The 23,949-nt window shown below is 41.4% G+C and overlaps 1 long non-coding RNA gene across 1 annotated transcript in view; it reads left to right on the forward strand.

The window, feature by feature from the left end:
• LOC122564864 (uncharacterized) overlaps positions 1–23,128 on the forward strand; it is a 108,354-nt gene extending 85,226 nt beyond the window's left edge. The window contains exon 3 of the long non-coding RNA XR_006316029.2: positions 22,823–23,128. This is a non-coding gene — a long non-coding RNA (uncharacterized LOC122564864). The remainder of the gene's footprint in view (positions 1–22,822) is intronic.
• Positions 23,129–23,949: the final 821 nt, after the last annotated feature.

Here is a 23,949-nt window from a genome sequence, read left to right on the forward strand (position 1 = left end):
GCAATGGAATTTCTATAGCTCCTGAAGGCCACTCAGGAAACCCTGTCCAGTCTGCCTGCAGCCCCCCAAGCTGTGTCCACTGATAGGCAGTCAGTGGCCAATCCAAACATCGGGAAGAGGAGCTAACCTGTAGAAGTCATGTGTCACCCCTCCCTTGCTGGCAACCCTTTGGTGGAGAGAGGGGGTGGCACGGTGACTTAGTGGTTAGCACTGCTGCCTCAGTGCCAGGGACCCAGGTTCAATTCCAGCCTCGGGTGACTGTCTGTGCAGAATTTGTACATTCTCCCCATGTCTGCGTGGGTTTCCTCTGAGTGCTCTGGTTTCCTCCCACAATCCAATGATTTGTAGTTTAGGTGGATTGGTCATGCTAAATTGTCCACAGTGTTCAGGGATGGGTAGTTTGGGTGCATTAGTCAGGGATTAAATGTAGAGGAATGGGTCTAGGTGGGTTACTCTTTAGATAGTCGGTGTGGACTTTGGCCAAAGGACCTGTTGCCACACTGTAGGGATTCAATTCTATTCATCTCAATCCATCCAATTCCTGCCTCACCCCGGGGGTTCAGTGTCCACCTTCTGTGATGGCCTCAGGGAATTACCAACAGAAGCTGCCAGCCATGGACGAGCTGCTGGCTTCTCATTTGCTGCCAGATTTTGAGAATAGGGTTTCTACAGAATCAGGGTCTTAATCATGTAAGAAGCCAGAAGCTGGCTAACAAAGAGCTTGAGTGCATGTTAACTGCATCAGGTCTTCTACACAGAAGTAACATCTGGGTCCCTCTAGTGGGAGGGACCCTGTTCATTGGAACTAAGTGTCCATTAATTCTGTTTCTCTCCCCACACATGCTGCCAGGCAGGCTGAGTACTCCCAGCCACAGGAATATGACTATTTGATTAGATTAGATTAGATTAGATTCCCTACAGTGTGGAAACAGGCCCTTCGGCCCAACAAGTCCACACCGACCCTCCGAAGAGCAACCCACCCAAACACCTTTCCCCTCTGACTAATGCACCTAACACTATGGGCAATTTAGCATGGCCAGTTCACCTAACCTGCACATCTGAGCATGTAATTCCTCACTTTACATTTGGAACTCATTTTCTTTTGGAATGCTATATTTAGAAATGAAATTACCTAAATAGTATGTTTGAGTTACAATGAATAGCGATGGACCCATCTATATCTGCCATTAGCTGCCAGGCAATGTCCAATACTCCAAGCAAGTGTGGGAAAAAGTTTCAGTCACTTTCTTTAACAGTCCACAGGGGAAATCAAAAACCCCAGTTAGATGTCCTGTACATTCTTAACCCGGTTCAGCCTCACAAGTGTACGACGTGGAACCTAAAGAAAGCAAACTGCCTAAAGAGAACTCTATTTCAGTAGGGTTCAGCTAATGGCTGCCAACATTCAGAGACAGGTACAAACTAACAGAACGTACTTTCCTGACACTGGTACAGATGGCAATGAATTTTCTTTTTAAAAAAGGGGGGCATCTCAATTACTGTAGGCAGTGGGAGAGGACAGCGTCACAGAATCTTAAATATCACTTTGACGATACTATTGGCTTTAAGAGCTGTATTTTGTCCTGCTTTTCTTTATAAACAGAGATTGAGACAGAGGTGTGACTATACAGATAACAGTTGTGAACATCCTCGTTAAATGTTCCTCTTAAATATAATTCAGATGTAAGATTTCCAACTCAGACAAGGAGCTGCAATCATTTGATTTCTTTTTGCCCTCAAGCAAGTCAGACTGCAATTGGATGATGGATTAAATTTGACCATCAAAACACCTCAAATTTAACCTAAACAAATGAAATCGTAACTCCTGTCTGCTGAAAAACACTGTAAAAGAGAGACTGAGAAGAGAAGTCCTAAACTCCAGAGACCTCAAGTACCAATTTTGGATTTAACCAGTTCACAAAGGAACAGTTAATGAGGATGTTCACAACTGTAATCTATATAATCACACCTCTGTCTCAACCGCTGTTTATAAAGAAAAGCAGGACAAAATACAGCTCTTAAAGCCAATAGTATCGTCAAAGTGATATGCTAATGAGACACAATATGTGTTATCACAGGATGTGATAAAGCATTATTACAGGAAGACAAAGTAGCCCACTTGATTGGCTCTCCATCCACCACCTTCAACATTCACTCCTTCCACCATCACACACAATGGCTGCAATGTGCACTATATGTAAGATGCGCTACAGAAATTCACCAAGGTACCTTCAATGGCACATTCCAAACTTGCGACCACTACCTTCTTGAAGGACAAGGGCAGCAGGTAGAGGGATCACCACAATCAGCAAGTTTCTCTCCCAGCCACTCACCAACCTGGACAAGTGATTCAATGTCACACGATGTTGCTCTCTCTTCCAACCCTGTGGAGTTGTGAAGACACAGTAAGATTTTTTTAATAAATGAGTGTTTCCTTATCTTGACAGACTCTGTAAGAAAGTCTCTAGCTGCACCACAAGATAAGAGTAAAATACATTTCCATTATGTGTGTTTTGATTTCCTAGCACAAAAATGATGCTTCTGTATGTCCAGGCAGAGGGACTCGGGGATCTGTTTATTACCATTCTGAGCTGTGCCAAAACACAAACTTCTCATGCCCAGAGAGAGGTTCACAAAAAAAACTTCATCACTCTTTAGTAGATTATCCCAAAGCATTTCTGTCTTGAATAATGACCTTCCATTATTTTGAGGATTTATTCAGATTGGAGGCTTTTTGAAAATGAGAAGCTTGTCAATGCTTGGCCTAGTTGGAAATGCATCTTTCTGATGCAAATCAAGGATTTGCTGACAAACTGACAGAAATCTTTTCACTTAGCATCAAGGCCCAGGTGTGCCCTGGTGACAGCATTTCAAAAGCAGTCACTAATATTTGGGGAAAGAGCTGTCAGTGTATGAAGTTATTGCCAACTGGGATTTTCCACTGCCCTCCTGTTCCTGCAGACATTGGCAAACCTGGGTGGTTCGCTGCACTCCCAGAGGCCCTTACTGTCTGCCCTGAGGAACTGCAGCACTCTGGAAAGACACACACAAACCAGCAACCTTGTTGCAAAAGCCATTTGTTTCTTTTGAATTAAGTGAGGGAGAGAGGCTCCCTTTTGAAGCACCCAATCCCTCAATTACCTTCATTGCTGCCTGCTGTGAACTGAAAGGTTTCTGTCTTAATTGGATGTCAAGCCCTGGTCATTAATAGGCCATCCTGGGAAAAATCACATCAGCTGCCTGCTCTCCAGACAGTGCAGGGTTCTGACATATGCTTCTGCCTGTTAGTTTAGATTAGATAGATACCCTACAGTATGGAAACAGGCCCTTCGGCCCAACACTGACCCTCCGAAGAGTAACCCACCCAGACCCATTTCCCTACATTTACCCCTGAGTAATGCACCTAACACTACGGGCAATTTAGCATAGCCAATTCACCTGACCTACACACCTTTGGACTGTGAGAGGAAACCGGAGCACTCGGGGGAAACCCACGCAGACACAGGGAGAACGTGCAAACTCCACACAGACAGTCACTGAGGCTGGAATTGAACCCGGGTCCCTGGCGCTTTGAGGCAGCAGGGCTAACTGCTGAGCCACTGTGCCGCCCTGTTAGTGAGGCTTAGACACAGATTATTGGGGTGTAAGCATATCCATTCAGAGGGATCCAGCAAGCAGAGTCCAGGTAAATGCTGCAAACAATCAGCAGCAGATAGAGATTCAGCTATCAAAATGTTACTTCTACTTTGAGAAGCTGATTACAAAGCATAAAGTTTGACTTGTAAGTTTATAATGTAATTTAAAGCCCTTATTTAGATTGGTGCAGTGGAATGATTGCCAGGTATCCATTACTTGATATATTAACATGAGGTAGCAAATAGGCACCCTTATTAACAGAATATCAAGGTTAATGACTGGTTTGGACTCATCATCTTGAGAAACATGTTAACAACATTGGGCTAACTGTGCAAGAACATGTGAAAGTATAACTGTAGTGTTAAATGCTCATTAAAATGTTACTATGCATTGATCAAAAGCACTTTGAAGAAAACCATGAGCCCCGGGCTTCACTGAGCCCTTCACTCATTATGCTGCTATACTGGCTTCCATTCTGTCCAAGTCACGCATTATCGATAAGTAAATAAATAAATGCTGGGCTTCTGAAAGAAATGCATTTTTAATTCACTAAACTATCATCGCAGAAAATGAGACGCAAGCTTCCTAGGAGAAGAAAACTTATTAAAAATTGCAGGGAGCATTTTTTTTTCTGGGAAGTTTCTTCATCACCTCTTTAAATTTTAAAGCTTTTTTTTTGTCTGGAGCATAGAGCAGGGTTCTCCTGAGGAATCTATTGAATCACTCTGGGTCAGAATAGACTATAAATTTGAAACATTTCATTTCAAACATTTAATGTTTAGGGTCCAACTATCGGAACTGCTTAACCCTTTTCACTCCAACTATTTGTATCCTCTTTTACAGAAAATAAATTGCAAGGCAATAGAATTGAATAGTATGAATAATGCACAACTCTGATCGTTATGAAGTAGACTATTTTCCTGAGTGGAATCCTGCATACTGATTGGTTAACTAGGGGAATCGCTAAAATAGACTTAGAAACAAGAATCCTCATTTTTTTCACATATTCTGATCGATGTTCAGAAGCTAAATTTAATGACAGTTCAACACTGTATTTCATAAGGTATGCTATGTAAATGCCATTAGAAAGATTGCTAACTGCCTGATATCATGACATTGCAGATGGAGATGGATACAAAACAGCTGTAGATCTTGACAACATTCAGACGATCATAGTTAAGGTTTGAGCTCCAGCATTAGCTAGGTCACTAACTAAGTTGCTTCAGTATAATTTCAACTCTGGAATCTACCCCACATTGTGGAAAATTGCCCAGCATTGTGCTTCCCACAAAAGGCACGGACAAGTCCAAATCAGCCAATCATCGTCCCATTGGCTGACTCAATAATCAATAAAGTAATGGAAGGCGTCAACATGAGTTCCATCAAGCAGCATTTATTCACCAGTTACCTACTCAATGGAAGCTCAGTTTGAATTCCTCTAGGACCACTCAGATCCTCACTTCATGACAGTGTTAAAAGAGCTGACCTCAGAAAGTTTGATAAGAGTGATTGCCCTTGACATCAAGGCAACATTTGACTGAATGAGCCCCAGCAAATTGAAGCTGATGGGAATCAGGGGGAGAACTCTCCACTGGTTGGAGTCATACTGAGCACAAAGAAGCTGATTGTGGTTATTGGGTTCAATCCTTTCAGTCCCAGGGCATCACAGTAGAGTTTTTGAGGGTAGTATCCTAGGCCCAACCATTTTCAGAGGCTTCATCAACGAGCTTCTTCCCAATGTAACATCAGAAGTGGAAATGTTTGCTAATAATTGCACAATGTTGAGCACCTTCAAAACTCCTAAGATACTGAAGTAGTCCATCTTCATATGCAGCTAGACACTGAACAACAACATTCTAATTTGGGTTGATATGTGACAAGCAATGTACAATATAGTTTGCAACACATGATTGGCCATATTGGAATATTCTGATTTTAAAATGTGAGTAGTGGGACTTAGAAAATGACAGAGCATTTCTCCAGCCTTGGTCATAACACAGGGACAAGTCAGGTATGTAATGGAATTCTCTTGATTTGTCTGGGGGAATGCAGCTGCAAAAACACACATTCTATTCTGAAGAAGGCAATCCGCTTGATTGGCACTCAGTCTACCACTTTCAACATTCACCTCCTCCAACACCAGTACACACAGGCAACACTGTGTACCCACAAGAAGCATTGCAGCAACTCACCATAGCTGCTTTCAATGTCTTGAGCTCTAGATCCTGAAAGGACAAATACAGTGCACACATGGGACACTATCGACAGAAAGTTCCTGTCTAAGTCAAACCATCCTGTCTTGGAACTGTATGACTGTTCTTTCACCCTCACTGAGTTAATATTCTGGAACTCCCTCTTTAAACAGCACTGTGGTTGTCCCTATACCAAAGACTATAACAGTTCAAAGACAGCTCACCACCATCTTCTCAAGGGAACTTATGCATGGACAACAAATCCTGGCCTTGACAGAGATATCTACACCCCAAGATGAATAAAAATAATCACCAGAATGGCATTGAGATAGTGTTCTTTACAGGATTCCTGTTGTATTCTACATATTGTAAAGGAACTGATATAAGAGATTCTTTATGTAAAGGCAGGAGATTGATTGCATATAACAGGTTAGAGAGCAGGAGTAGGATGTATGTTGTGATCCAAGTGCACAATTATTTATTTGAGAGTTTGGAATTAGAACTATCAGCATGTGAGCTTTGGTTCGTGCTTATGAAGCATTGAGTGATTAGCTTGAAATAATTCTGGAGCAATGGTAATTTATTTTTTAAAGAACTGTTTACGAGAGATAGTGCTTGGAGGCTAACGGGAAACTTATTTACATTGGGAGAACTTTCGCAACAAAACTAAGGAAACAATGTAATGTATTAGGCTTCAATTAGGAGAATCCTAATTGTTTGGCCTAGGGAAAACACACATAACTGCAAAGTCCTTTTAGGTTCAATTTGCAGAAGCCATGTATGAAACAGAGCGTATAAAATAGCTTCTCCTGAAGAATGGAAATAATGTAGAACTGCTTAGTGTCATGGACTAGGCTAGACACCTACAAAACATTTCAAGAAAATGCCCCAGACCCTAAATTTGCTAGTTGTTTTAAGCAGGAGTGGCATAGCTGGTCAAACACTTAGTTTTAAACAAAACAGAATTTATTTACAAGATTATGGAATGAAACACAAAAAAAAGAGAACAGAATATAGAATAACTTATCTGAGAACCCAACAGACTAATCCCAATTTAGTCATGCTGTTCCCAATACTTGCAGTAATCCCCAAGAATACCCATTGGCACAAAAACAAACACAAGGTCTTAGAGGAGAGAGAGAGAGAGAGATGGCAGCATGGAATACCTTCTTCCATATAGCTGTTTCTTGGATCAGCAGCCTTAAATCTGCTTGACTGCTTTCAGTGAATAGCCAGACTGCCAAAAGCCAAATCAAACCAGAGAAAAACTGAGCTGGAAGCATTGGCCACTCCCCTTTCATTGTACAAGTGTTTTCTTTTAACTTGACAGCCTTTTGCCTGAGGCAGTATCTCTTAGCTATAATCAAATTGGCCCTAAAAGCCCTCAAACCCAGATTTTTCAGAACCTGTGCTTTCCGACCATCTGACAAAGACGAAGAAAACATAACTTTATTAAAGGAGCAGCATCATCACACCTCCCCTCTTTAAAAAAATAAACCATCAATATAGAGATTTACAAAATTATGAGGGGCATGGATAGGATAAATAGACAAAGTCATTTCCCTGGGGTCGGGGAGTCCAGAACTAGGGGGCATAGGTTTAAAGTGAGAGGGGAAAGATATAAAAGAGACCTAAGGGGCAACTTTTTCACGCAGAGGGTGGTACGTTTATGGAATAAGCTGCCAGAGGATGTGGTGGAGGCTGGTACAATTGCAACATTTAAGAGCCATTTGGATGGGTATATGAATAGGAACAGTTTGGAGGGATAAGGGCCGGGTGCTGGCAGGTGGGACTAGATTGGGTTGGGATATCTGGTCGGCATGGATGGGTTGGACCGAAGAGTCTGTTTCCATGCTGTATATCTCTATGACTCTATGACTCTAATATCCAAAGACTGCTTCATTTTAAAACCGCTTAATCTTAAATTGTTCGTACACCACACCACACATATACATTACATTGACAATAATCATGTAAACATGAATTACTACATTCTGGTTCAGTCTGTTTTACTCTGCCACCAACACCTCCTTTTCTCATTCAAGGCTTGGCAATGCGTTGGCAATCATGTTTTCTCATCCTGCCACATGCACAATTGTCAAATTGAATGGCTGTAACAACAAGCTCCATTTAAACAGTCCAGCATTTGTGTCCTTAAATTCTGCCACAAACTTCAACGGGCATTGTATATGATTGTCTCAGATACATTACTAGGAACATAAACATTGAAATGTTTTAATGCCAGCACCAAGCTCAAAGGCTCCTTCTTCACTGTCAGATACTTATGCTGATGAATGTTCAGTTTCCTGGAGAAATACCCAATTGGTCTTTCTGTCTTCTTGTCATCTTCCTGCAAGAGCACAGCACTGACATCCACATCACTTGCATCGATAGCCACCTTGAATGGCTTTGAGTAATCCGGTGTGGCTAATACCGGGACAGTGGTTAACACAGCTTCCAGGCTGTCAGATGCTTTCTGACAGTTTGTTGTCCACTGAAGCTTCCTCAAATGCAGGAATAGGTATTAATGGTGTGGGTTTTGTTACTGCCTGTGGTTTTCCAATTACCTGACATGCATAACATGTCTGGCAACATTCAACTACATCCTTGTGCAGTCCAGGCCTGTAAGAATGTTTTTGTATTTTGGGTTTTGGGTTTTGTATTGGGTTTTCTCACTCCTATATGACCCCCTAGTGGTAACTCATGCACTACCCGCAACACCTCCTTTCTATAACCCACTGACAATACGACTTGATGACCTTCTGCCCATTTCTCATCTGCCTGAAGATGTACTGGTCTGCATTTCCTCATTAAGACATAATTTTTAAGATAATAACACTCAGGGATACATTTGGATTCTCTTCCTGTGTATGCCTTTTGATATAATTGCTTTAAATTTTCATCTTTCTGCTGCAAATCAGTTGATTTATTTAAAGGTATCTGCTGTGTCATCTATCTGCTCCTGGTTTGTGTGAACCATCTGATCAAACAGGGTCTCTGTTAATGCCATTTCAACTCTCTGATCTGTACTCTTTGATCTCTCCTATTTCAACAGGTGACTTTGTGACCTCGTTATCACATAGTCAGGAAAGATCCCAGAATATGTGTCCTGCAATAGTTCAGTTGCCTGAGTTCCCACTGGCCTTTCAACCACAGTAGGCAGCACTCCTACCTGTGAACCAGCTACGTCATTAGCAAGGAAAAATTGTAGTCCTAGAGCTGAGAGTTTGTCCAGTACTCCAACCACGACTTCTACACTCTTCACTGGAAACTCTAACCTCACTTTACATAATTGAGTGCTTCTTGTCTCAACGTGAGCTCCCGTTCACTTTTTCGAGCAAAAGTCCGCTAAAGTATACCTCCCCATCTTTCAACATCACAGATTGAGAGGATCCTGTATCTCTCAATATTGTAATCCCTTTACCTGCTGCTCCTGGCCTCTGTGAATAAACTTTACCATCGCAGGTATACGGTTTAAGAAGATCTGGCACTTCCTCCTTAACCAATCTCTGACCAGGTTGTACATTCTGGTGCAGCTTTCTAGCCTCCACTGTGCTTTCCATTACCACACCATTAAAATTCACTGGCTTATCCTGTTTTCCTACATTTGGCTTCCCAGTACTTTTCCTAACTTACCAATACTGTGATTTCATAGAACATAGAGCATAGAATGTTACAGTGCAGTACAGGCCCTTCGGCCTTCAATGTTGAGTTGATCTGTGAAATTATTTTGATGTCCATCTAACCTACACTATTCCATGATTATCCATATGTGTGTCCAATGACCATTTAAATGCCCTTAATGTCGGTGAGTCTACTACTGTTGCAGGCAGGTCATTCTACATCCCTACTACTCTCTGAGTAAAGAAACTACCCCTAATATCTGTCCTAAATCTATCACCCCTCAATTTAAATCTATGTCCCCTTGTGTTAGCCTTCACCTTCCGAGGAAAAAAGCTCTCACTGCCCACCCTATCTAACCTTCTGATTATCTTATATGTCTTGATTAAGTTACCTCTTAACCTTCTTCTCTCCAATGAAAACAGCCTCAGCTCCCTCAGCCTTTCGTCATAAGACCTTCCTTCCGTACCAGGCAACATCCTAGTAAATCTCCTCTGAACCCTTTCCAAAGCTTCCACATCCTTCCTATAATGCAGTGACCAGAACTGTATGCAATACTCCAGGTATGGCCTTACCAGTGTCCTGTACAACTGAAGCATGACCTCGTGGCTCCGAAACTCAATCCCGCTACCAATAAACACCAACATACTATATGCCTTCTTAACAATCCTATCAATCTTGGTGGTAACTTTCAGGGATTTACGTATCTGGACACCGAGATCTCTCTGTTCATTGACACTACCAAGAATTTTACCATTAGCCCAGTACTCTGCATTCCTGTTATTTCTTCCGAAGTGAACTAACTTCAAGCTTTTCCGCATTAAACTCAATTTGCCACTTAGCCAAGCTCTGCACCTTATCTATGTCCCTCTGTAATCCACAACATCCTTCTGCACTATCCGCAACTCTGCCTACCTTAGTGTCATCCTCAAATTTACTAACCCATCCTTCTACGCCCACATCCAGATCATTTATAACAATGACAAACAGCAGTGGCCCCAAAACAGATCATTGTGGTACACCACTGGTAACTGAGTTCCCGGATGAACATTTCCCATCAACCACCATCTTCTGTCTTCTTTCAGCTAGCCAATTTCTGATCCAAACCGCTAAATTACCTTCAATCCCAAAACTCCATATTTTGTGCAATAGCCTTTTGTGTGGAACCTTATCAAATGCCTTACTGAAGTTCACATACACTACATCAACCACTTTACCTTCATCCACCTGTTTTGTCACCTTCTCAAAGAACTCAATAAGGTCAGTGTGGCACGACCTACTCTTCACAAAACTGTGTTGACTATCTCTATTCGAATTATTCCTTTCCAGATGATTTTAATTCCTATCTTGCATAATCTTTTCCAACATCTTACCCACAACCGAAGTAAGGCTCACTAGTTTATAATTACCAGGGTTGTCGCGACTCCCCTTCTCGAACAAGGGAACAACATTTGATATCCTCCAGTCTTCTGGCACTACTCCTGTCAATAATGATGACATAAAGATCAAAGCCAAAGGCTCTGCAATCTCCTCCCTGGCTTCCCAGACAATCTGAGGATAAATCCCATTCGGCCCAGGGGTCTTATCTATTTTCAGATCTTCCATAATTGCTAAATCCTCCTCATTGTCAACCATGATCCCATCTAATTTAATAGCCTGGATCCTCCTATTCTCACTAACGTTGCTCTTTTCCAATGTGAATACTGACAAAAAGTATTCATTGAGCACATCCCCTGTGTCCTCAGATTCCATACACAGTTTTCCACTACTATCTTTGATTGGCCCTAACCTTACTCTGGTCATGCTTTTATTCCAGATATACCTATAGAAGGCCTTAGGGTTTTCCTTGATCTATCCAGCAACAACTTATCATGTCCCCTCCTGGGTCTTCTTAGCCCTCTCTTTAGATCTTTTCTGGCTAACTTATAACTCTCAAGCACCCTAAGCATTCACTCCTCATCCTCACATAAGCCTTCTTCTTCTTCTTGACAAGAACTTCAACTTCTTTAGTAAATCATGGCTCTCTCTCTCGACAATGTCTTCCCTGCCTGATAGGTATATACTTATCAAGGACTTGCAGTAGAAGGACTTGAATAAGCTCTACATGTCAAGGATGTCCATCCCCTGCAGTTTCCTTTCCGAACCTATGCATTGTCAATCTTGTCTAATCACATCATAATTGCCTTTCCCCCAGTTATGTCTCTTACCCTGCGGTATATACCTAGCTCTGCCCAATGCTATTATAAACATAACCAAGTTATGCTCACCTACCTCCAAATCTAACACCTGGCTGGGTTCACTCCCTACTATCAAATCCAATTCCTGGTTGGCCTGTCTACATACTGGTGCTTGGTAGTGAACCAGGCCAAATGTTTGATCTAGTGGGAGAACACTTTGGAAGCTTATGTGATGATGAGATGAGATGGTTCAGATAAGGCAATGGAGAGTTCCAGATTAGCTAGGAAGGATTTAAAGAGAGAGAGTGAAGAAGAGCAAAGAGAGGACATGAGCAGTCTTTAACAAGTAAAATAAAGGAGAACCCTAAAGTTTTCTATAAGTATGTGAGGAATAAAAGGATGACTAAGGTAAGAATAAAGTCAGTCAAAGACAGAAGTGGGAAGTAGAGTGTGCACCCTGTGGAGATTGGAGCGGTGCTAAATGAACATTTCTCATTGGTTTTCACTCAGGAAAAGGAGAATATTGTAGAGGAGAAGAATGAGATACGAGATATTAGACTAGGAAGGATTGAGGTTAGTAAGGAGGAGGTGTTATCAATTCTAGAAGGAGTGAAAGTAGACAAATCCTCTGGTGGATTTATCCGAGGATTCTCTGGGAAGCTAGGGAGGAGGTGTTGGAGCCATTGGCTTTGATATTTGAGCTGCCATTGACTACAGGTTTAGTACCAAAGCACTGGAGGATTGCAAATGTTGTGCCCTTGTTCAAGGAGGGCAGTAGAGACGACCCAGGTAATTATAGACCAGTGAGCCTTACGTCTGTTGTCAGAAAAGTTTTGGAAAGGATTATAAGAGGTAGGATTTATAAACATCTAACAAGCAAAAATTTGATTTCAGATAGTCAACATGGTTTCGTCAAGGGCAGGTCATGTCTCACAAACCTCATTGAGTTTTTTGAGAAGGTGACCCAAGCATGTGGATGAGGGTAGGGCAGTTGACGTGATGTACATGGACTTTAGTATGGTCTTTGATAAGGTTCCGCATGGTAGGCTGTTGGAGAAAATGCAGAGGCATAGGATTGAGAGTGACTTAGCAATTTGGATTAGAAACTAGCTTTCTATAAGAAGGCAGCGAGTGGTGGTTGATGGAAAATATTCAGCCTGGAGTCCGGTTACTGGTGATGTGCCATAAGGATCTATTTCGGGACCACTGCTGTTTGTCATTTTTATAAATGATTTAGACGCAGGCATGGGTGATTGGGTTAGTAAATTTGCAGATGACACTAAAGTCGGTGGAGTAGTGGACAGTGTGGAAGAATGTTACAGGTTGCAGGGGGACTTGGATAAATTGCAGAATTAGGCTGAGAGATGGCAAATGGAGTTCAATGCAGATAAATGTGAGGTGATTCACTTTGGGAAGAATAACAGGAAGGCAGAATACTGGGTAAATGGAAAGATTCTTGGTAGTGTGGATGTGCAGAGGGATCTTGGAGTCCATGTACATAGATCCCTGCAAGTTGCCACCCAGATGGATAGTGCTGTTAAGAAGGCATACAGTGTGTTAGGTTTCACTGGTAGAGGGATTGAGTTCCGGAGTTGCAATATCATGCTGCAACTACACAAAACACTAGTGCGGCTGCATTTGGAATATTGTGTACAGTTCTGGTCCCCATATTTCGGGAAGGATGTGGAAGCATTGGAAAAGGTGCAGAGGAGATTTACCAGGTCTGGAGGGAAAGTCTTATGAGGAAAGGCTGAGAGACTTGGGTTTGTTCTCATTGGTAAGAAGAAAGCTAAGAGGGGATTTGATAGAGACATACAAGATGATCAGAGGATTAGATAGGGTAGACAGTGAAAGTCTTTTTCCTAGGATGATGACGTCAGCTTGTATGGGGAGCATGGCTACAAATTGAGGGGTGATAGTTTTAAGACAGATGTCAGAGGCAGGTCCTTTACTCAGAGAGTGGTAAGGGTGTGGAATGCCCCACTTGCCAATGTAGTTAACTGAGCCACGTTAGGGAGATTTAAACAATCCTTGGATAAGCACATGGATGATGATGGGATAGTGAAGGGGGATGAGCTTAGATTAGTTCACAGGTTGGTGCAACAGTGAGGGCCGAAGGGCTTGTTCTGCGCTGTATTGTTCTATGTTCCAAAACCCTCCTGCACACATTGAACAAAAACTGATCCATCTAAACTATTGAACTATAGCATTCCCAGTCAATGTTGGGAAAGTTAAAGTCCCCCATAACAACTATCCTGTTACTCTCACTCCTATCGTGAATCACCTTTGCTATCCTTGCCTCTACATCCCAGGAATTTGGAGGCTAATAGAAAACTCCCAACAGGGTGACCTCTCCTTTCCTGTTTCTAACCTCAGCCCAAACTACCTCAGTGGATGAGTCTTCAAATGTTATCTCAGCTGCTGTAATACTACCCTTGATTAACAATGCCACACCACTACCCCTCCTTTTACCATCTTCTTTGTTCTTACTGAAACTGTTCTGTGTTCTATGTTCTATATGCCAAGGTCAAACTCTCTCTCTTTCTTTCTTTCCTCTCTTTCTCTTTCTTTTTTTGTTCTGCTGAAGTGATTTGTTCTTTTTCTCTTTCCTCTGCTTGTATTCGTAATTCAAATGGTTTCATTTCTGTTGCCCTTTCTTGTCTTTTGCCTCTAACTCAGGCAGTTTCATTTTCAGTTGAGCTTTAGCCATCTCAAAGGATTGTGATGGTGTTTCCAGCAAATCTAAATGCTGAGCTATTGCTGTAATTATCTCTCCTTTCCTCATGGAAGGAGGCAGCTCCAGCTTGTCTGATAATTCCAGCAGCTTGGCCTTAATCACCTTTTCCCAATCCATCAAAGTCATTTCTTCCACCTCAGAAAACTTGTGGTGACTGAAAACTTGTGGTGCTGTCCCACAATTTAAACCAACCGAATTCAACAACTGGAACAAAATACACTAACACGTGCCAATCGCTGCCTTCGAGTCCAACAACCCTAATCCCAATTTGGAACGACAGAACAAATCCCAGACTAGCCACCAATCTGTTATGGACCAGGCCAGACGTCCTCAAAACTTTTAAAGACAGTGGCCCAGACCATAACTTTGCTAGTTGATTTAAATGGGTGTCAAGTAGACATTTCAGGAATAATGCAGCCAGCCAAACCACTTAGTTTTAAACAAAACAGAATTTATTTACAAGATGGCCAAATGAAACACTAATAAAACAGAACAGAACACAGAAACCTTAAGCCATCTGACAACCCAACAGATTATCCCAACTGAGTGATTCTGCTCCCAAAACTTGCAACAATCTCCATAAACACCCCTTGGCACAAAAGGTAAAATTAAACTCAGGGTCTTACAGGAGAGAGAGAGAGAGATGGCATCATGGAACACCCTCTTCCATTTGGCTGTTTCTTGGCTTAACAGCCTCAAACTGCCTGACTGCTTTCAGTGAATAGCCAGACCGCCAAAGAAAAATCAAACAAGAGAAAAGCTGAGCTGGGAGAACTGGCCACTGCCCTTTCATTGGACGAGTATTTTTTTTTTAAACTTGAAAGCCTTTTTCCTGAGACAATATCTATTAGCACTCATCAAATTGACCCAAAAACCCATCAACCCAACCTGTGCTTTACGACCTCCTGAAAATAAAACCAAGAACAACATAACTGTGTTAATGGAGCAGCATCATCACATATGTAAAATGTTACCTCAGTGTAAGTAATTTAGTTCGTAAGTTCAAGACCAAAAGAGCTTGTTTAATACCCTGAAGGGGTTATTTGTAGCTGAGAAAATCTAAGCTCAATTGTATGAATACTCAAGAAAGAGGCTATAACATCCTAAAGATGAAAACAAAGCATTAATTAAGTTAGACTTTACAGATAGAGTCATAGAGTCATAGAGATGTACAGCATGGAAACACACCCTTCGGTCCAACCCGTCCATGCCGACCAGATATCCTAACCCAATTTAGTCCCACCTGCCAGCACCTGGCCCAAATCCCTCCAAATCCTTCCTATTCATATACCCATCCAAATGCCTCTTAAATGTTGCAACTGTACCAGTCTCCACTACATCCTCTGGCAGCTCATTCCATACACTTACCACCTTCTGCGTGAAAAAGTTGTCCCTTAGGTCTCTTTTATATCTTTCCCCTCTCACCCTAAACCCCTCTCACCCTCTAGTTCTGGACTCCCCAAACCCAGGGAAAAGACTTTGTCTATTTATCCTATCCATGCCCCTCATAATTTTGTAAACCTCTATAACGTCACCCCTCAGCTTCCGAAGCTCCAGGGAAAACAGCCCCAGCCTGTTCAGCCTCTCCCTATAGTTCAAATCCTCCAACCCTGGCAACATCCTTGTAAATCTTTTCTGAACCCTTTCAAGTTTCACAACATCTTTCTGATAGGAAGAAGACCAGAATTGCATGCAATATTCCAACAGTGGCCCAACCAATGTCCTGTACAGCCGCAACATGACCTCCCAACTCCTGTATTCAATACTCTGACCAATAAAGGAAAGCATACCAAATGCCTTCTTCACTATCCTATCTACCTGTGACTCCAATTTCAAGGTGCTATGAAACTGCACTCCAAGGCCTCTTTGTTCAGCAACACTCCCTAGGATCTTACCATTAAGTGTATAAGTCCTGCTAAGATTTGCTTTCCCAAAATGCAGCACCTCGCATTTATCAGAATTAAACTCCATCTGCCACTTCTCAGCCCATTGGCCCATCTGGTCCAGATCCTGTTGTAATCTGAGGTAACCCTCTTCACTGTCCACTACACCTCCAATTTTGATGTCATCTGCAAACTTACTAACTGTACCTCTTATGCTCGCATCCAAATCATTTATGTAAATGACAAATAGTGATAAAGAACAGAATTTGTTCTGGAGTGAGTTCTGTTAAAGGAGTTCTGTTGGGATTAACATGATTGCATTTTACTGTGTGTTTTAAAATCTTTCTACTTGTGTTCCACATAAATAGTTGGACTTATTCACTTTTCCTTCATTTAACTTTTGTTATAAACTTGTTTTAGTTTTGAAACCAAATCTATAGCATTTTGAGCTTGTATTTCTTAAGATCCCACACTGGTAAAATAAAATAAAAATAAAAATGATCCATTAAAAAAAATTCAGGCTGTGATCTGACTTGTCCAGTGTCTGGAGTATGTTTGGAATGGAGTTGAGTGGAGTTGTGTAGGCTCTGTTGAGAGTGAACACTAATGTACTCAATGGGCCAAATGGCCTGTTTTTGTGCTGTAAATTCTATGTAATGATCTGTTTATAAATGCAAACACAAATATACTCTTTTATGTAAAAACATACTCAACTATTTTTAAAAGTAATCAAAATCATATGGGTGTGTGAATATATTTTAATTCCCTTGTACACTTGTAATGTGGACGATGAGAGATGATTTGATGTATGTTGCAATGTTACATTATATCCAAATTTATGAAGATCCACCAAATCTTGAGAATCATGTTATAGTAATGGATTTATCCCCAGCTGTTCTTTCCACTGTGTGAAATACATCTTCCCCCATTAATGAGCTTGTCTACTAAAGTATTGGCCAGAAAGTTTGTACCTTTAACTAGTGCTGACAGCTCCTCTCCCTGCCACAGTTTTACTTTATCTATCAACATTGTGGCTGCTGACTTCCTCAGTGTTGCTTTGCAAGAGAGTGGGGATGCTTTGCTGAAAACTGCTCAAGTGATTTCATTGCAGCATTTCAGAAACCTTTGCCTTCAGGAAGTGACAGGGCTCTACTACTTGTCGCTGGAAATGTGTTGCTGGAAAAGCGCAGCAGGTCAGGCAGCATCCAGGGAACAGGAGAATCGACGTTTCGGGCACAAGCCCTTCTTCAGGCTTGTGCCCGAAACGTGGATTCTCCTGCTCCTTGGATGCTGCTTGACCTGCTGCGCTTTTCCAGCAACACATTTCCAGCTCTGATCTCCAGCATCTGCAGACCTCACTTTCTCCTCTACTATTTGCCGTACACAGAATTGAACCAACATTTTGCACAAACATTACCTCTTGTGCTTTGCCCCTTCTTTCTATTTCAAAGGGTGAAGTGATACAGAAGGACCGTCAGCTGGAACAATGGCAGCGTTGCTGACAACAACAGTGTGCATTTCTGTTGTGCCTTTACAGTAAGAAAATGTCCTCAGTGCTCCACAGTGTTGTTCTCAAACTTTGACATCACAAGGAACGTAAGGAAAGATAGAAGCAGGTTTTCAAACAGGTCAATTGTGACAGAGTGACTTAGAATCCCTACAGTGTGGAAGTAGACCATTTGGCCCATCAACACTGTCCCCATGACTTGTCCTACCTGCCTATCTTCTTTTCCACCTATCCACTCCACCCTCCTCTCTGACCTATCACCTTCATCCCATCCCCATCCACCCATTGTACTCTATGCTACTTTCTCCCCACCCCCAACCTCCTCTCAATTATCTCTCCACCCTTCTGTGCTTTTCCAGCACCACTAATCCAGAATCTGGTTTCCAGCATCTGCAGTCATTGTTTTTACCACATTTGGCCCATCAAGTCCACACCAACCCTTCAAAGAGCACCCCACCCAGTCCCACTGCCCCCTATCCCTGTAACCTTGCATTTCCTATGGCCAATCCACCTAACCCTGCACATCTTTGCACTGTTGGAGGAAACCCATGCAGGCACAGGGATAATGTGCAAACTCCACACAGACAGTCACCCAAAGGTGGAATCAAACCCAAGTCCCTGGTGCTGTGAGGCAGCAGTGTTAACCACTGAGCCACCGTGTTGCCTTAAAGGAAAAGAAAGAGGTGGAGAGATTTAGGGAAGGAAATCCACTTTTTGTGGCCTAAGAAACTGAAGGTGTGGTGAAAATGATGGATGCTTAACAGAGGTGTGCAGAGACATCAGGTGGATATGGGGCTGAAAGAGGTCATGGATTGGAAATCAAAGGTCAGTAAAATGTCACCTCAGAGGTAAAACCGCTGAAATTCCTGAATGATTCTCATTGATAGATTGGCCTTATCAAGGTTTCATAAATGCTCTTTCCTTGATCCAAGCACACAGTTACCTGCTACCTCTCATGTGTTATGCCGGCTACAGTTTAACTGAACTCCCCGGTGGAGTTGTGTTGACATGATGCAGTGCACATTCTGTACATTGTGGACCTGAAGCACAAGGGATATTGCTTTGTAGGATTACATCATTCCCATTGCGAATTGGAGAAGTGGAGAAACAGCAAAAGTAGGCAAGTTTAAATTGATAATTAACGACAGTCAATTATTCATTTTGTAAGTACACTCCTAATAAATATAGTTTGCATTGACAATATGCTCTTTGGCATTTCTGTAGGCTGACACCTCATATAAATAGGAAGGAAAATAATATATACATTACATTGCCATTTCACTGACAACAGTCTTCGTGGCCCATGTCCCAAAGCATGAATCATATACTGACAGGACCTTGAACTAACCTAAAAGAAAATCATCATCAGGAATGCAATGAGGCACATGGGACACAGGCCTGGTGAGAGAATCAATAAATCATTTGACTTCCATTCCGTTACATACCCACAGGATCAATCTTGGAGCTGTGTCCATGGCAACAATGCACCAAAGATATAGCCCGTTTTGATATCAGTGAGGCAGTGGCTATTTGACTAATGACTGAAGGTTATACACTGAACACTCTGCAGTACCCTACACTGCTTTCAGAATAGCCAGTTTCAGCAAGGAATTCCTTGTAGGTAATCAGGTAACATCTGTTAGATTCAAAAGTTCATTAACACAAGGCGTTAAGGCCTCAATATAAAATGCAAACTAATCGAAGATTTCAAATGAAGCAAAACTTTAAAAGCACCGACGTATACTTTGTTCTCAGTCCATCTGTTAGTCCATGACTGCCCGGCAGGGTGGTGCTTTGATTAGTTGGTTCCTGTGGTTGCATTGTGGGAAGAAGAAAAAGAAGACTTGCATTTATGTAGTGCCTTTCAAGATCTCAAAACCAATGAAGAGTCTTTTTTTGAAATGCAGTAACTGCTGTAGGGGAAGTGACAGCAAATTTGGGCACAGCAAGATCCCACAAACACCAATGCGGTGACTACCAGATAAACTGTCTCTTTTTTGTAGTGTTGATAGTAGGATAAATATTGGCCAGGACAGCAAGAAGGCCATCCCTGATTTTCTCTGAACTAGCTCTGTGGAACATTTCAGATCTCCTCGAGGGGGCAGGCAGGAATCCCTTTAACATCTCATATGAAAGATGGCACTTCCAACAGTGCAGCACAGCACTGGAGTGTCAACTTAGATCTGTGTGAAGTCTGTTTGGCTTTTATTTGTAACTACACAGTGCAAGATACGTCAGCTGGGGATAAACATGAATGCTGCAAGAGCAAATGTTTGACAAATATAAATTACAGCGTCAGAATTTCAGAGGTGAACAATTCTGGCTGCTGGCAGCTTGCCTACCTCCTATTCCCAACATAAATTGGTTTATGGTTCTCAGAATGAACCATTACCCACTTCTCATTATCCTTAATATTCGTTAAGACTGTGAATGTACCAACATGCTGTGCACATCTGCAACATATCGGCCTATATCCTGAGGTTGATCTTTCTTCTTATTAATCTCTGGTTCTGGAACCAAGAAATGCCTTCGGATATGTTATTGGGTTAAAATCACAATATAATGAAAAGTTATTGTTGTTAAGGTAGATGAAAGAGACAATATTTGTAGGTCCAATTTGCTTGTCATCTTGTGCTGATCCATCTCAGCTGTGTTTGAGTCTTTGTCAAAGAGAGAAAAGGTACAGAGAACATCCTTCAGTCTTGTCCAAGTTGTTTACACAAGTGTCTACCTTTTAACAAGTCGTTTTTTCTGTTGTTTAAGCACTTCAGTGAGAGAAAGATGGCAGAGTCTTTAACCTTGAAATGGTTAAGAATGCAATGAGAGTTTGAGAGCCATCACAGAACTCACAGAAGCTGAGCATTACGGTTTTTTTTTGGAACTGGTCCTGTTTTATAAAATAATGAAGGAAACTTGAACTCAGTCTCTCCAGCCTGTGTGAAGTTTGGAGCATGTGTCGATGATGAGTAGACTTTTCATGTCAAGTTTTGTGGATATATTTGGAGAAATGAAATGAAGGGAATCATCATTCTATATTTGAAGCACTGCTCTGAATGAATAAGTGATGCAGGGACTTAAACAGCAGTGTGAAAGCTGCTTTGCCTCAGATTTAATCCTTCTGAATCCAGAAAGTTCATACTTCTTATTTTTGAAATATTATTTAGCAAATCAAACATTATAATGTATAAAGCAAATAGAAAGACTAAATCATGTGAATGAAGGACAAAAAAAAGACTCGCATCTAGAAAACTTCATAACCTCACAAACTCCACAAGTTCTTTACAAACGATGAAATGCTTCCAGTATTCCGATAAACAATGTCCTACTTTATTGCAATGGAAACACTTCGGCCTTTCATTTTCACCTCCACCCTCCATATTTATGATCTGAACAGAAGGTATCGGGGCATTCCCAGCTGTCTTGTTTTCACATTGGCTAGTTGCCATCCTTTCAAGCTCCCATCCTCTATCCTTCCTGAGTTTATGGAGGTGAGGGCTAAATGTTTATTTTGTAAAAATGAGCTCATAATTTTCAGCTACTATTGCAGTCCATCTAGCAGTTGCAATGTCTTGGTTTTCAACATGAGTTCTTATAACAAAGGGTAGTGAGTTTTTAAATTATTTTAAGAAAGTGAGCTCTTTGAGAACTTCATAGGTAATTTCAACTTACAATGTTTGCATGCACCTCTCAAAATTATTTTGCTTAACCCTTTCAAATTCGGTGTAGGTTTGTCTATGCTGTTTCCTTAAATGTCAAAGTTTTTGCCTCGATGCGTTCAGAACTAATGTATACATGCTAGGCTTTTTTACTGGTGTCATACATCTGGAAACCTCCTCTCTCAGTGAAACATAAATTTCTTACGCTTTATCCATCAATAGGCAATGTCCAGTTTTCCTTTGGCCAATTAATTTGTCTCACTACTTTCTCAAATGACATGAAGAATGCATCCACATCCTTTTCCTAAAATTGTGGTAAAATGTTTACAATTTTAAACATTTCCTTATCGGATTTTAGATTCTGAATACAGTTTTCCTCAACAGAGCCTGCATCAACAGCTAACAATTCTTTTGTAAACTGCACCATTCTATGCTTTATTTCTTTCTGTCTTTCTCTTTCCTTCTCTTTCTCTTCAAGCTCAAGTCTTTTAAGTTTTAGCTTTCCTTTTCCATTCTTTTGAATACCCTCTCCAGCTTCTTCATTCTTTCCTCATCTTAAACTGCTTTAATTGTAACTCAGTATGAACTGATTCTGATGACTCACTGCTTGGAGTATCTGGTCTCTCTTATATTTCTACAAAGTTCAAGTCCTGTATCAGTCTTCCAGTTATTTTTTCCCTTCTTAACCTGATATGCAGTTCTACTTCCAGTTTACTTGCCAATTCATTCAATCTGGCTTTTTAGGTCTCTAGTAAGTTTGTCAGGCAAGTCTCTTCCACATGTAAGAAGGTTTTACCAGTTTCTAGTGCCATCTGATTTTTGACAGGAGCAAACTTGGCTTTGCCTTTAATCTTTGATCAGTTCCTCACCCAATCTTACATTGTCTCTGTCCTAAATCACAAATGAAGAGTCCCCAAACTACTCACTGAGGTAGTGCACTGGAAACCAAGCCCCACTATTCTCAGAATTATCATACATGTGTAAACTATCCAATGTCCCCAGTCTATCTGAATGATGAACTTAGATTGAAACAAAATACTCATCAGTTTCTGTACCTAACAAGAAAATAGCAGTTTGTTATGAACAAATTGACTTTAATTAATAGCAATTACAAAATGTGAATTGCTAATTTATAATTCTACAACTTAAGCACCATCCCTTCTTAAGATCTTCCCTTCACAAACAAACATCAATACAGGCAAGACATAGATGTTAAGGATAGAAAAGGAAAATAAAAATATCAAGGCAATGCAGTTCAATAGCACCATTCTTGACCATAGGATTTGATGGGGTGCTACATTTCTCTTCCCATCGGTAATGTTCTGGTTTTTTGCTGTCAATACAAAGTTGTTTGTACACTGATGCCCTCTTTCATTCACTGGCTGAGAATTTGTCCTTTTACTGTCCTTAAAGGTATTTTATTCCTCCTTCAACATTGGCTGTGCACAAGTCAAGATCACTTGGACAGGAGCCAACCAGAATGCTGTTGTCAAACAGTTTTCCCTCAGTTCAGGAACCATCAGCTGTGTGAGAGTCTGCTTCTACTTTGACTGTTCTAGGAAAATGCAGTGTTGGATACAATTCACAATGTGCTGCAGCAAACATGATTATAAAACCACAGTCATCTCTTTGCACAGCCCCAATGGTTTATAATAGTATCTTCTTGTTTAGCCCTCAGTGCAAAATTAAAAGAAATAAAAACATGGGAGCTTTGTACCACCGATTGTAGGGATGAATAGCACTGTGTCTTTCAGCAGAAACTTCTCATCTGCAATGCTATAAACAAGACAATGCTTTAACTTAGAATGTGCTAATCCTCTTCCTCCCAATTCCCATTGTTTGTGTCTTAGGATATTACTCCCTTCATATAAGGTGAAGTCATAATAATCTTACCAGACCACAGCACTGCTCTCTCATTAGACAGAGGGAGAGCTGCTTGGTGATAGTTTCATCTAAGGGTCACCATGCCTCAGGTAAGGGGATAGGTTAAGAAGGAGAATCCTTCATGGTAACATCAGCCTCTGTGTTGCCGACCAGCATCGAACCAACTGAGCTAACTGACCCCCCCTCCTCTCATATGCAGACAGGATGAACCCCACACCAATTTCTTTCCCCCTCTCGCCTTAAGCCTATCCCCTCTAGTTTTGGACTCTCTTACCCTGGGGAAAAGCCCTGGACTATTTACCCTCTCCTTGCTGCTCATGATTTTATAAACCTCTGTAAGGTTCATGCCTCAGCCTCTAATGCTCCCAGGAGAAAAGCTCCAATCTATTCAGCCTCTCCCTGTAGCTCAAATCCTCCAACCCTGGCACCATCCTTGTCAATCTTTTCTGAACCCTTTCAACTTTAACAACGTCTTTCCTATAGCAGGGAGACAGGAATAGAATACAGTATTCCAAAAGTGGCCTAACCAATGTCCTGTATAGCTGCAGCATGATTTTCTAACAACTATACTCAATGCATTGACTAATAAAGGAAAGTGTACTAAACACCTTCTTCACTATTCTGTTTACTTACAACTCCACTTTCACGGAGCTATG

Source organism: Chiloscyllium plagiosum, unplaced genomic scaffold, assembly GCF_037043375.1.
Source record: "Chiloscyllium plagiosum isolate Xiang-an unplaced genomic scaffold, Cpla_swu_hap1 HiC_scaffold_21, whole genome shotgun sequence".
Classification (NCBI taxonomy): domain Eukaryota; kingdom Metazoa; phylum Chordata; class Chondrichthyes; order Orectolobiformes; family Hemiscylliidae; genus Chiloscyllium; species Chiloscyllium plagiosum.